General features: G+C 44.1%; 1 protein-coding gene and 1 long non-coding RNA gene across 2 annotated transcripts in view; one reads left to right on the forward strand and one right to left on the reverse strand.

The window, feature by feature from the left end:
* The window catches only part of LOC120746965, a 253,809-nt gene that overhangs the window by 178,965 nt on the left and 60,381 nt on the right, over positions 1-14,463 (forward strand). The window lies entirely within an intron of this gene.
* On the reverse strand, positions 353-14,207 carry LOC120746985. The gene is made up of 3 exons (XR_005699009.1): positions 14,194-14,207; positions 7,279-7,283; positions 353-699 (listed from the first exon to the last, which is right to left on the reverse strand). It is a non-coding gene; the product is annotated as an uncharacterized LOC120746985 (long non-coding RNA).

A 14,463-nucleotide genomic window follows, 5' to 3' on the forward strand; every position in this document is an offset into this window, starting at 1 on the left:
GAGCAGTCTCGTGACGACACCCTACGCTCAGCCTTTGACCAGGTGATGGAGATTGATGGTCACGTGGTGCGCCCTGAAGCCGCGCGGACCTACCCACGCTTCATGTTATTGAAAGATAGGTTATATCGAGTGAGTCGTGACACTCGTACGGAGGTGACACACACCCAGCTGTTGGTGCCGCAGGGCCGCCGGGAAATGATTTTCCAGGCGGCTCATTATAACCCCATGGTAGGGCATATGGGTTATGAAAAAACTCTGGAGCGAATAACGGCCCGATTTTATTGGCCGGGCATCCGAGCGGATGTGCGCCACTGGTGCGCGTCCTGCCCGGACTGCCAACTTGTTAATCAGCCGGCCATACCAAAAGCGCCTTTGCGCCCGCTTCCACTCATAGAGGTCCTGTTTGAGCGCATTGGCATGGACCTCATCGGGCCGTTTCACCGGAGTGCACGCGGCTACCGCTTTGTGTTAGTCCTGGTGGATTATGCAACGCGGTACCCGGAAGAAGTCCCGCTGCGCACCATCTCTGCAAAGAGTGTGGCGCAGGCACTGTTTCAGGTCATCTCCCGAGTCGGAATCCCGAAAGAGATACTGACTGACCAGGGCACGTCGTTTATGTCTCGTACACTGCGGGAACTGTACAAATTACTGGGCATTAAATCTATTCGGACCAGCGTCTACCACCCTCAGACGGACGGGCTGGTGGAGCGGCTGAATAAGACTTTGAAGTCCATGATTCGTAAGTTCATTAACAAGGATGAACGCAATTGGGATCGCTGGCTAGACCCTCTGTTATTCGCAGTGCGGGAGGTGCCCCAGGCCTCCACGGGATTTTCTCCCTTTGAACTGCTGTTCGGCAGGAGGCCACGTGGGGGTGCTCGACCTGATTAAAGAAAGGTGGGAGGACGGTCCGAGCCCCGCCAAGAATGAGATCCAGTACGTGCTGGACCTGAGAGCGAAACTCCACACTTTGGGAAGGTTGTCACGGGAGAATTTGCTCCAGGCTCAGCAGCGTCAGCAGCGCCTGTATGACAGAGGGGCTAGACTCAGGCAATTTTCACTGGGAGACAAAGTGCTTGTGTTACTCCCTTCCTCCAGCTCAAAGTTGCTCGCCAAGTGGCAAGGGCCCTTTGTGGTCACACGGCGAGTCGGGGACGTTGACTATGAGGTCGCTCGGTCGGAGAGGGGTGGGGCCACACAGATTTATCACCTCAATCTCCTTAAAAAGTGGAGAGAGGTTGAATCCGCGTCGCTGGTGAGCCTGGTTAAGGAGAGAGATGAGTTGGGGCCGGAGGTGCCAAATTCCGTCATCCCCGCCTCCCTCCCTTGTGATAACCATCTCACACAGGCCCAGAGAGCGGACGTTGTCGCGTTACAACAGCGTTTTGCTGATGTGTTCTCCCCCCTGCCCGGCCGAACGTCTCTCATTAAGCATCATTTTGTAACGCAGCCTGGCGTGACGGTGCGTTCACGGCCCTACAGGCTTCCTGAGCATAAACGGCAAATTGTGCAGAGGGAATTGGCTGAAATGCTGAGAATGGGAGTGATAGAAGAGTCGCACAGCGCCTGGTGTAGCCCCATCGTTCTGGTGGTGAAGAAGGATGGGTCTATACGGTTCTGTGTCGACTATCGCAAGGTGAATGAAGTGTCACGTTTTGATGCTTATCCCATGCCCCGGGTCGACGAGCTCCTGGATCGGCTGGGCACGGCCCGTTTTTTCACGACACTGGATTTAACCAAGGGCTACTGGCAGATTCCCTTGTCTGCCGAGTCCAAGGAGAAAACGGCCTTCTCCACTCCGTACGGGTTGTACCAGTTCGTTACGCTTCCGTTCGGCTTGTTCGGGGCCCCTGCCACTTTCCAGCGCCTCATGGACCGGGTGCTGCGCCCACACGCTGCGTATGCTGCTGCTTACTTGGATGACGTGATCATCCATAGCGACACCTGTGCGGAGCATGTGCAGCGGGTGGCTCCCTCCCTTTTGTTCTGCAGACTGACGCCTCGAACAGGGGGCTGGGGGGCGTTTTGTCCCAGCAGGTGCGGGGGGCCGACCGTCCCATTCTTTACATCAGCCGGGATCTGGCAGAGCGTGAAAGACGGTACAGCACCGTGGAGAAGGAGTGCTTGGCTATCCGGTGGGCGGTCGACTCCCTTCGCTATTACCTCCTGGGGCGCTCATTCACCCTCTGCTCGGACCACGCCCCGCTGCAGTGGCTCCACCGCATGAAAGATGCCAACGCCCGGATCACCCGGTGGTATCTGGCTTTACAGCCCTTTAAGTTCAAGGTGGTCCATAGGCCGGGGGCGCAGATGGCGGTGGCCGATTTCCTCTCTCGCTCGCGGGGGGTGAGTAGGTTCGGCCGGAAGGCTCCCCGGCCTCAGTCGGGCGGTGGGGGTATGTGGCGGAGGTGTGGTCCGGGACGCGGCTGCAGGGGAGGAGTGGTGCAGTGAGCTCAACGGGGCGGTGCTGGTGAGAACAGCTGATGGCGATTTTGGACTGATGGTGGTTTTCCTTCCCTTTATATAGTGAGGTGGAGAGGAGCGGAGGAGGAAGACTCTGCGGGAACCGACCGCTGTCAGACGGTGTTCTGTTATAATTCCGTGGACACTCGCAATAAATGTGGAATCTGATGATAAAAACCTGTGTGTGGGTGTATCTGTGCATAGCGTACGTCACAAAGTCGGACTCGTTCCCCATGGGTGATGGGCTCCGCCAGGGCTGCCCTTTGTCACCGATTCTGTTCTTAATTTTTATGGACAGGATTTCTAGGCACAGCCAAGTGGCGGAGGGCTTTCACTTCGGTGGCCTCAGAATCTCATCTCTGCTTTTCGCGGATGATATGGTTTGCAGCAAAGTGTGAAGCAGCGGGAATGAGGATCAGCACCTCCAAATCTGAGGCCATGGTTCTCAGCCGGAAAAGGGTGGAGTGCCCACTCCGGGTCGGGCACGAGTTCCTGCCCCAAGTGGAGGAGTTCAAGTATCTCGGGGTCTTGTTCGCGAGTGATGGGAGAAGGAAGCCGGAGGTCGACAGACAGATTGGTGCTGTGGCTGCAGTGATGCGGACGCTGCACCGGTCCGTCTTGGTGAAGAGGGAGCTGAGTGTAAAAGCGAAGCTCTCAATTTACCGGTCGATCTACGTCCCTACCCTCACCTATGGCCACGAGCTGTGGGTAGTAACCGAAAGAACAAGATCGCAGATACAAGTGTCAGAAATGAGCTTCCTCCGAAGGGTGGCTGGCCTCTCCCTTAGAGATAGGGTGAGAAGTTCGGCCATCCGGGAGGGGCTCAGAGTAGAGCAGCTGCTGCTCGTCCACATCGAAAGGAGCCAGCTGAGGTGGTCCGGGCATCTGACAAGGATGCCTCCTGGGCGCCTCCTGGGTGAGGTGTTCTGGGCATGTTCCACTGGGAGGAGGCCCTGGGGCAGACCCAGGACACGCTGGAGAGATTATATCTCTCGGCTGGCCTGGGAACGCTTTGGTGTTTCCCCGGATAAGCTGGAGGAGGTGGCTGGGGAGAGGGAGGTCTGGGCCTCTCTGCTTAGGCTGCTGTCCCCGCGACCAGGTCCCGGATAAAGTGGATGAAGATGGCTGGATGGATGGATAATTCAGTTAATATTGATTATGTCATGGCTCACAGACAGACTCATGGGCAGACTGTTTTCTGGTCAAGGAAAAAGGTGACAGTTTGTTTACAAGAAGGTGAACCACAGTGCTATATATATATGTACAGATGGTTTGGAGATGGTCCAGGGGGGTAGGGGGGGAGGGAATCCACACACACTCTCCTCTTCAGTAAAATCACTGCCACTATTTATTTATCCTGTTTATTTGAGGAGCTATTTTTAAACTATACTGTCTTGGAAGTGGTAAGGATAGAGCAGTGGCACAGAAATCTAATAAAGTTTTATTCATTCAATCTGTTTGACTGGTACCATATAATCAATGTATGATGACATTATGTTCAAACATGTGCATATGCAAGGCAAGCAGCCGTTGTAAAACTAGAAATATGTATTAACTAAAATGTTCCAAAGGTAACGTCATTGCTCTCCTTTAATTTCAGACAGCCTTCTTTCATAGAACTACTCCTTGGTTGCATCCAGTTGGCTAAAAGCTCTGCTTGACTTGGATTCCACTGGAAACTGTAGTGTGTCTTCATTTCAACGGTGTCTCCATTTCCTGTTAACAATGGTTGGAGCTTGTCAAGCTGAGGGGTCAGCAGCTTTTGATGGGAGACTAATGGGAGATTGGTGTTTGGAGTCAGGAGTCATGCATCATGTGAAAACGCAATAGCATTAGGAAATAGGCAAGCTTCTGTGATTTATCATAATAACGGATCAGTCTCATCTTGGCAAGCGTGTGATATAGATGACAAAAGGAAGTGTGGATAAACATAAACTCCTTTACCATGATAGCGACGAAGGCCTTGATGATATAGAGGATTGGGAACATTTTTCTCCAGAATAATTATCCAGAATACATTATACTTTATATCAGGGGTGTCGAGCTCCAGGCCTCGAGGGCCGGTGTCCTGCAGGTTTTATCAATCACTTAAACAATTAGTTCATTACCAGGCCTCTGGAGAACTTCAAGACATGTTGAAGAGCTAATTTAGTAATTTAAATCATCTGTGTTGGATCAAGGACACATCTAAAACCTGCAGGACACCGGCCAGCGAGGCCTGGAGTTGAACACCCCTGCTTTACATACAATGATGCAGTTTTTAGTGTGGTTCTGTGTTTTCATTGTGTTTTATTTACTTTTTCTCTAGGAAATGATTCTAAATACTTTTCTACCACTTGTCACAGTCAGCTAGTGGTAAATGTGTTTTTGGTAATGTTTGGTAATATTGTATATAAAGCCAATATTTTACGTATCTTCAGGAGAAGATTTCCATGCATTTTTAGTCTGGTTCATTTTGTCTTGTTAAATAGCCGAGTTAAATGTTTTGTGTGTGTGGGCCTGTAAAGGTCACCGCATGCCACTAGCAGTTCTTTTTTTTTTTTTTTTACCACAAACGGCTTTTTCTGTACTCACTTTTTTCTGAATTTCTGGTCTTGTATGTGAAGCAGCTTTCAGTAACTGTTCTTATTGAAAGCGTTGTTAGACAATGTTCACTAGAATGTGCTTTTGTATATATATTTTTAAATGATGTTATCTTTACACAATCCAAAAATGTTAGTTCTCCACCACTGTCTTTGAACCACTACAAAAAGCCCCAGCTCAGAGGAAGAGGGCGGGCTTTACTTGGTTTCAGTGAGAGAAATGAAAAAAAGCTCAAATGAGTGAGAAGGACGATGAAGGAAACATCTGTGCTGTGTCTGCTCTGTAAGTAGAATCTCTGTGTTTGTTTGAATTCTTGTACTTTGACTGTCTGCTCTCCTGATAACTGATGATGGAGGAGAAGACATGAAAAACAAATCAGGCTGAATTCAAGTTCAAAACACCACGAGGACCAACTGCAGGTCTGAACTGACTCTTTATCTTTGCTCAGGAGTCGAGGAAACACAGCAGGCAGTGAAAAGATCAAATCATTCACTCATTATATCAACACAGCTGCACAGTGGACACATGACTTCACTGAGTTTTTTTTTTAGAAAATGGATATTTTGTGTATACCCATAGTGTAGTCAGTGCAGACAGTTGCAGTTTTTCAGTTATGTGCTTAAAACAAGGACATGAACAGTCCAGACGTGGCTCCTACAAAGTTTATATGTAATGGTAAAGTTAATAAAAACAAAATTCAAAGATGCATACTTTAATAATCCCATAGGAAATTAGTCTTCTGCATTTAACCCATTCAAACAGTGGGCAGCCACCAATCCAGCACCCAGGGAGCAGTGTGTACAGACGTTACCTTTCTCAGGGTTACCTCAGGGTAGCCGTTCAGTGGATTTGAACCCCGATCTTCTAATCATGGGGCAAACACTCTATCTACTGAGTTATCTCTGCTCGAAGCTTTGGAAAATGTCATTAGCTGTATAGGTGATAGTTTTACATTGTGGTATTTAACAGATTTGCTTGACAAGTGAATAATTCCTAGCTCCCTGGGAAGTTAAACAGATTTCTTTGAGCTTTCATAAGGAAGGACATTGGTGTAAAACTTTACCAAATACAAGATGTGGAGGTACCTGCTGTGGTGACCTCTTCTGAATAAAGGAGCAGCCAGAAGTTTAATACTCTAGTGGATACAGCTGTGTTTCCAGCATAGTTGCTGTTTAGATTTCTGCCAAGATATATCAGAGAGAGAGAGACACGTCCAATTGATATAGAAACATGCTGTTAGTAGCAAAGTTGGAGACAAGTTTGTGTGTTTGTCAGCTGTTTGTGTGGAGTTGTTCTTTATGTTCACCTCAAATCAACCTGAGTGTCATTTCTCTTTAGTTCTGATCTCATTGCTGAGCTGCACAACAAACCAAGGTCAGTAACCTTCTTCTGTCACAGTTTAAACCTGAAAATGCTCACTGATATGACCTGGTTGGGGTCATGTTACAGAATGGAGCTCATGCAGAAAACTGATGAAATTATGGAATAATTACACTATTGTAACCATTTTCAGTTTTCAGACCTTTTCATTTTAACCCTCACAGCTCGTCTGACTGTGAGTCCCAGCAGCTCTCAGTTCTTTAAGGAAGTCTTTGTGTCTCTGAGCTGTGAGGAGGACGACAGCTCTGCTGGATGGACTCTGAGGAGAAACACAAGCAAAGGAAACATCACTCAGTGTGGAGATGGATGGGGAACATCATTTAACTTTTCCTGTGACATCAGTTACATCTTTGAACGAGACAGTGGAGTTTACTTGTGTGAGTCCAGAGAGGGTCCCATCAGTAACATGGTTAACCTGACAGTCACTGGTAAGCTGAGTGTGTGGAGTTAGTGTTGATGAAGCTGTGTGTAAATGGATGAAATGCTGTAGTTTGTCTCTGTGTTGAGGTGGATCAGTGATCCTGCAGAGTCCTGTCCTCCCTGTGATGGAGGGAGATGACGTCACTCTGCTCTGTAAAACAAAGACCACTCCCTCCAACCTCCCAGCTGCTTTCTATAAAGATGGCTCCCTCATCAGGAAGCAGCCTACAGGTCACATGACCATCCAGCATGTTTCCAGGTCTGATGAAGGCCTCTACAAGTGTGACATCAGCGGTCATGGAGAGTCTCCATCCAGCTGGATCACTGTCACAGGTGACACACTCACCTGTCTGTGTTTCTGCAGGTTTCAACATTCACAATGTGACGACAACTTAATGACTGTGTTTGCTTTATTTTAGGGGAACACACCACCACACCTCCACCTACATCCACACCTCCACCTACATCCACCTCTGCTCCTGGTTCCACCTCCATCACTCTTCCTCCATCACTCTTTCCTCCTGTTCTTTCTGTGTTGTCACCAGTCTGTGTCCTGGTTCTACTGGTGTTACTGGTTCTGCTGGTAAGACTATGTCGTCACAGGAAACCTGAAGGTCAGTTTCTTTAGATACAAATAGTTATGTTTTGGGTTTTTTTTGGAATATTTACAGTAAATAACTTTACTGTTACATTTCAGCATATCAAGATATGGCAGCAGAAGATGGCATTACAGAGAGTGAAATCAAAATATCAAACAGTCAAGTTGAAGGAACACAAGAAAGCACAGGTAATAATGATGCTCATTTCTGGGGGGACGACGACACCAGAGCTTGTCATGGGATTTTTGGGATTTGCATCAATGTTTGGGACTGTAGGCTAAGATTTATATTGCTAACTTCTAATTATTAGACAATGCATTTCAGGTTATTTCAGGGAGTACCAAGTAGTTTAATGAAGTACTTTCTTCAGTGAGCACTTAAGTAACCTAGTACACTACCTTCAACATAAGTAACGTAGGATATGTAATACATTACTTTCTGATTGACCCATAAACTATCCAAAACAGCAGGTCTGAGACCTCTGAAATGCCACCAACAGGACATCGCTCTTGGCTGAAATTATTCTCCAAATAAAAAAACAACCATAAACTAACTGGGCTAACTATCTTGCACACTTTTATCCCAGAGAGGATGTAGCAGCAGTCATGTTTTCCATGACCAGGATGTAGGCTTAACTGTTTTTTGTTTTATCCAAGGTTTGATTAATGGGTGGACTTGTCAGTATTCCTGGCATTGACCTTCTTAGGGAGGGTAAGGAATATGAGCCTCCTGAAAATAAAATACACTCTCTGTGTCTTTGGATTTGAAATGTGAGATCATCACCTAATGCTACTAATTCAAGGGCACCCACATACCACTGTTTGGACAGTGGTATGGGGGTGGTATGTCAATTATAACAGCCCCATTGCATCCAGAGCCTTTGGGCTTTGGTTTAAGTATGGCTAATCAACAGTTTCCTTTTAACCTCATCTGGCCTCAACAAAATTTACAGACTGGTCGTGTTGTGACTTTTATTCCATTTTTTGCCCAGAGAACATCAGCAGTGCCATAGCAGAGGAATAGAAGTCCAAAATTTCAATAAATCCAAAATGCAGCTCAGATTAGACACAGATTCAATTTTAGGTGAATTATTTATACCACTGCCAATTTACAACAAAAGTCACCTCAAGGTCAGTTTGCTACCTTGTGCTCCTCAGTGCACACACAACATTTTAGCAGGATTAGCAGGATACATTTGAGAGTTTAACTCAACAGAACAAACTTCCTTTGACACAGTTCTTTGTTTCTTTTCAGGCTTCTTAAAGTTTAAAACCACAGCAGCAGCTTCCTGTTTTTGATTTCAGTTAGCTTCAGTCTGATGCCTATTCTCACCACAGAGTGCCCTGCTTTAGCTAACAATAGCGTTCATTACGAGAAAGTGTTTGCTTTGTCCTCCGTGGTAAAGTGCATCAGCCTGCATCAAAAAAGGCTTTGTGGTTGTCCATGTTCTCTTTTCACACGAACACCCGCCAGTTCTTTGCTGGTTCACAGCTATGATCTTAAGAAGTAGAAAAAAAAACTTTTTGAAAACCTGCTGCTATTTCTAAAAGTTATATAAAGATCATTATTTCATCTTTTCATGAAGCTACATAAGCATAAATAAATTTTTTTTGCCTTTTTGTGCTTTATTATGCAGAGGATGATTCGGCTTTAGTTTACTCAATAGTGAGAAAAAAACCTGGCAGTTATGGACAAACAACCATCAGCCCAAAGACGACCGCAGGTACAGCTTTTCTTTATCTTCATCTTTAGGCAGACATGTCATTTCCTGTCATACAGCTCATGTTCCAGAGGTAAATGTTCACACTGAACATGACCAGAGTTTCTAATAATGGGGTCAGTTTATGTGCAATGCCTGTGAGTCAAAAGCTCAGGTAGAGGGTGACGGTTTTTATAGTTCTTTAATTTAATTGTAAAACAAACCTAACACTTCTATTTTCTATTTATGCTTCCAAGCTACTTCCTGCTGCAGTGCAAATGAAGAGCACTCATTATCGTTATTATTTAGCTTCGTCCATTTGTCCAATCCGGCCAGCTGCCACCTGGTGTGAGCTAATGGTAGCTAATGGGGTGTGAAACATCCAAATTTATGAATATTTGGCTGAAGTCCCAGTTATGACTACTCTATCCCATTAAGATATTTGCATTAAGTGTAACAGTGCTTTTTAGGAAGACTGCACTTTTGCACTCACAATAGCAAACTCAAATAAGGAAGCAGAGCATTTGCACGAGAGATTCACATTGTGATTTGCAGCTGATGTGGTTTTCAGCAAAGTCAGGACTGCGTGTTAGGGACAGAATCATATTTACTTCTGTTTGATCTGTGTTTGTGTTCACACTTTAAACCAGAGTCAGACGTTATCTACGCTTCAGTGAAGTGATGCGAAATTGAAAACTACTTTGGATGGACATCATCAGCCACCAGTCCAACCACCGATGCACACTGCTCGTCTCTAACTGCTCCCTGCAGCACCTCAGACCACAGTACCTCCACTTGATTTTCACATGTTTCCTGTGTTTTTGTCACTTAGAAAACCACATCGTATTTTCAAAATTGTTTCTTCCTCCATAATCTTCAGGAACAATATAAATAATATAAATAATATAAACAATATAAATATTTAGATATGTATTTATGTCCTCACTAAATATCACTAAGTTTAGTGATATTTATATTTATTTGGGTTTGGTGTTCAGTTTTATGAAGATCAATAAAGTTTTGATCTTACTTTGGTTTTCTCACCTGGTTAAGTGGGTTTCACGACAATTTCACATGAAAAAGTTGACTTCATTAACTTCACTAAGTGCACATGCCTGCTTTCAGTGAAAAAAAAAAACAATGCAGACTAAAACCAGCATGGCCCTAGCTGTAATCTTCAAAGAAATGTTTCAATACAGGATGTGTGTGTTTAAGACTATTTCACCCAGAAACCAACCAGCAGCTAACATTGCAAAAATCCTGAAAATTTTCTTGTAGCAGCTTCTCAAGAGAGAGCTGAAAATGTTTCAGTTTCTGATAAAATGCAGAAAATATGACTCAGACTGGACCTTGCTCTGGATAATAGCCCCTAAACCAGTAAAGAGGCCGGTCTGATAACCTAAGTGTAGCTTGGAATGGGCATGATTTACATTTAAAGTCTTCTCCCATCTATTGGTATAAATGGGTGTTACATCTGCCTTGTGAATAATACGTTTGACCTCTAAAAGTTGTCTGCTGGTTGGGTATGACTTGGTTTTTAGGGTCAGGTTGCATTTTACTTAGAACCTAAATAGGAGTTTCAGAAAATATCACAGTTCTGCTATAAAATATTCATTTGAATATGACAAATCCATTAAACTTTCATAAATGGATAGGTGAGGACAGTTCATTGGCAATCGAGTGGATATCTGCAGAAGTTACTTCAGCAAAGTGGAGGATCTTAGGATCCCCGAGGAGAACCTGGAAATTTTTCGGAGCAACCCGACTATCTCTCCCAGTTCGATTCTAATGGTAGTTCCACACACCCATGTAGCATTGACTACTTGGATGCCCAGACAAAATACACACAGAACAATGAGAAAACCCAATTGTCTATCAAGAGACAAAATAGAAGATGGACCTAGCAAACAGATTCATAAGAGAAATCAATTGTGAATGGTCTAAAATAACAACTTTCCATAGTCTGTGTATAAGTTTGGTGGAAAAAACAGATGCAAATGAGCACTAGCGGGTTAGACAAAGAGATTACTTGGTTAAAAGCACAAAAGAGCTAATGATCTGAACTCTGCAGCTGGAATAGGAAAGGTATACTGGTCTCACCACGGGAGACTCATTTCACTATCATTTAACCTCTGCTGAGGCTACAGTCGGTATTATATAGTGTTCAGATTCAGATCATCTAAGTCATTTAGACTCTTTTTCTCCAATTGATCTTTCTGAGTTAGCTTCAATAATTACTTCCTCCAAACCATCAACGTGTCTTTTAGACCCCATTCCTACAAAACTGCTCAATGATGTCCTGACATTAATTAATGCTTCAATCTTAAATATGATCAACTTATCTCTAATAATCGGCTATGTACCACAGGCCTTCAAGCTGGCTGTAGTTTAATCTTTACTCAAAAAGCATCTCTAGACCCAGCAGTCTTATGCTGGGTTTACACTGTGCGATTTTTTTCAGTCGCGCGATTCAGCTCCTGCTCAAACTGTACGATTGACTCGCAGGGGTTAGAAGTTCATAGGTCATGATGCAGGGTCTCACACTATACGACCCGATGCTCTGATGCGACCTGAGTGCTCACACTGTGCCTCCATAACATGAAGGTTATAACAGAAATTCTGTCGCTCGCTCTCTCTGTCTTTCACTCACACAGACACACCACCACCATCAACTTTGCTAAATTGCTAATGAAAAACATGATCAGGCAGCTGTGATTGAGCAGCAATGTAGATCCAACTATTTTCACGGTTGTTGTGGTCGTGATAATTTTGTGAGGCCACATCGAAAAGGCTCGGATGAGCTTTCCAAAGTTCTACAAGTTGTGCCTCCGTCGCTTGTGTCCAGATCACACACTGCACTGCCGTGCTGCTCCGTCTTTTTCACTGATATTTGTGTTTGCGCGTGCGCAGTGTGACAAACTGCGGTGACACCCTCACGACAGTCGTGAGGATTTCAAACAGGTTTGAAATCCTCACGACCAAGCGATTGATGATCGGGAGCTGGTCGTGAGGTGTTAATCGCGTCGCGTTAACCCAGGTATACTACACGATGCACGACGCACGATGAAGGCCAAAATCGGGCCGATCGCCAAAACGGTCGCACGACTCAAAAATCGGCTCAAAATGGGCCAAAAATCGCACAGTGTAAGCCCAGCATTAGCTAATTATAGGCCAATCTCCAACCTTCCTTTCATATCAAAAATCCTTGAAAGAGTAGTTGTCAAACAGCTAACAGATCATCTGCAGAGGAATGGTTTATTTGAAGAGTTTCAGTCAGGTTTCAGAGCTCATCACAGCACAGAAACAGCTTTAGTGAAGGTTACAAATGATCTTCTTATGGCCTCTGACAGTGGACTCATCTCTGTGCTTGTCCTGCTAGACCTCAGTGCAGCATTCGATACTGTTGACCATAATATCCTATTAGAGCGATTAGAACATGCTGTAGGTATTACAGGTACTGCACTGCAGTGGTTTGTATCATATCTATCTAATAGACTCCAATTTGTGCATATAAATGGAGAGACCTCTTCACACACTGAGGTTAATTATGGAGTTCCACAGGGTTCAGTGCTAGGACCAATTCTGTATAACTGCAGGAATGTCTTAAAGACATAAAGACCTGGATGGCCGCTAACTTTCTGCTTCTTAATTCAGATAAAACTGAGGTTATTGTACTCGGCCCTGAAAATCTTAGAAATATGGTATCTAACCAGATTCTTACTCTGGATGGCTTTACCTTGGCCTCCAGTAACGCTGTGACACTGAAAAACTAGTTCTTGCATTTATTACTTCCAGGCTGGACGACTGTAATTCATTATTATCAGGATGTCCAAAACACTCACTGAAAAGCCTTCAGCTAATCCAAAATGCTGCAGCAAGAGTCCTGACAGGGACTAGAAAGAGAGAGCATATTTCTCCTGTTTTGGCTTCCCTTCAAATCCAGAATTGAATTCAAAATCCTGCTCCTCACATACACACTATACACTATTTACGTTCCCATTTTGCCCCAAAATGCCACGTTGCAATTAGGAATGGGTACCGATATCCGGTGCCATTACACATCTGATGAAACACAAAATCTGACGGCTTTCTTTTGCAAAAGTTTCACTGCTGTAGGCAAAAATCCTGAAATTTATTCATTTAAACTTTAGCAAATTGTCATAAACATTTTCAAATGTCTTTGATCAAATATGTAGACAGAGTAGAGTGACAATATTGCTGTTAGCAGATTGTTACTCTTTGACTGATGAAAGGATTTTAAATTTAAATTTCTTCAATCTGAATAATGTTCAGAGTGCAACACTTAGTAATTTATAATGAAAACAGAGAGATTAAGTGTTTCAGTGTCTCATAAACTACAAACTTATCACCACGTGGCTCTTACTGACTCATACCTTCTGAACCAGCACACATACATTCAAAGTCTGCTACCATCTACTGGTCAAACTGGGTATTACATCAGGGCAGCAAAGGTTCAGCACAGCAAACAGGAGTGATTATATATCTCATCTGTCCTGGGAGTGGTTCAGGATCACATTTAAAGTAAAGCTTTTAGAGTATTGAAAGTTGAAGAAAAAACAAATTCCAAATTTCAAAGTAAAATGTGCTCAAAAGATGGTCAGGACAATGATTACAGAAAGCTTTTATTTATTTATTTATTTATATCAGTCAAAGTCCTTAAGCAATGGAAGGAAATTTAATAAAAAGAAGAGTTGCACTGTAAACGCATGAAAAAGTGTTGACACTGATGATGAAACTTTTTATGAATAAACATCTCAGATAAGATATTTAACATGTAATTAGATGTTTGCAAAAGCACAAGGTGCCTCATACTTCTTAACAACTGTACTCTATAAATTACCCGTTTAAATTTGAATTGGGCTTACAGATTGTATTATTAAGGGCCTGGCTTTAACTGACAGGTGGATGATGACATCAGCTATTTGGAGTCCCTGGACGTGACCTCGGCACATTGGAGCATTTTTAATGCAATTATCTGACCAATAACATGGCTGCTGTGTTTAACTTTACCAACAGGTGGTTCAAGACGTCTGAGCTCCAGTTTTGGTGAAATTTGAGGATTTTATTTGAATATTAGAGCACCAGTTACCAGGTTCCTGTGCGATGGATTAACTGTAATGTAAAGGCCTGTTTAACTGCAATCCTTCACCTGTTACACCCGTCGCACAGTCAGGTTATCATAAACGTGTCGTTTGCCACATAAAAAAACTAAAAACTATAATACATTGGATGTATCCAAAGTAGCTGTGTTTTTTCTAAATTGCCACTGGAGGCTGACTCCCTGCCAGAGCTGCTATT

This window comes from Simochromis diagramma, unplaced genomic scaffold (genome assembly GCF_900408965.1).
Source record: "Simochromis diagramma unplaced genomic scaffold, fSimDia1.1 OVJJ01000410.1, whole genome shotgun sequence".
NCBI classification, from domain to species: domain Eukaryota; kingdom Metazoa; phylum Chordata; class Actinopteri; order Cichliformes; family Cichlidae; genus Simochromis; species Simochromis diagramma.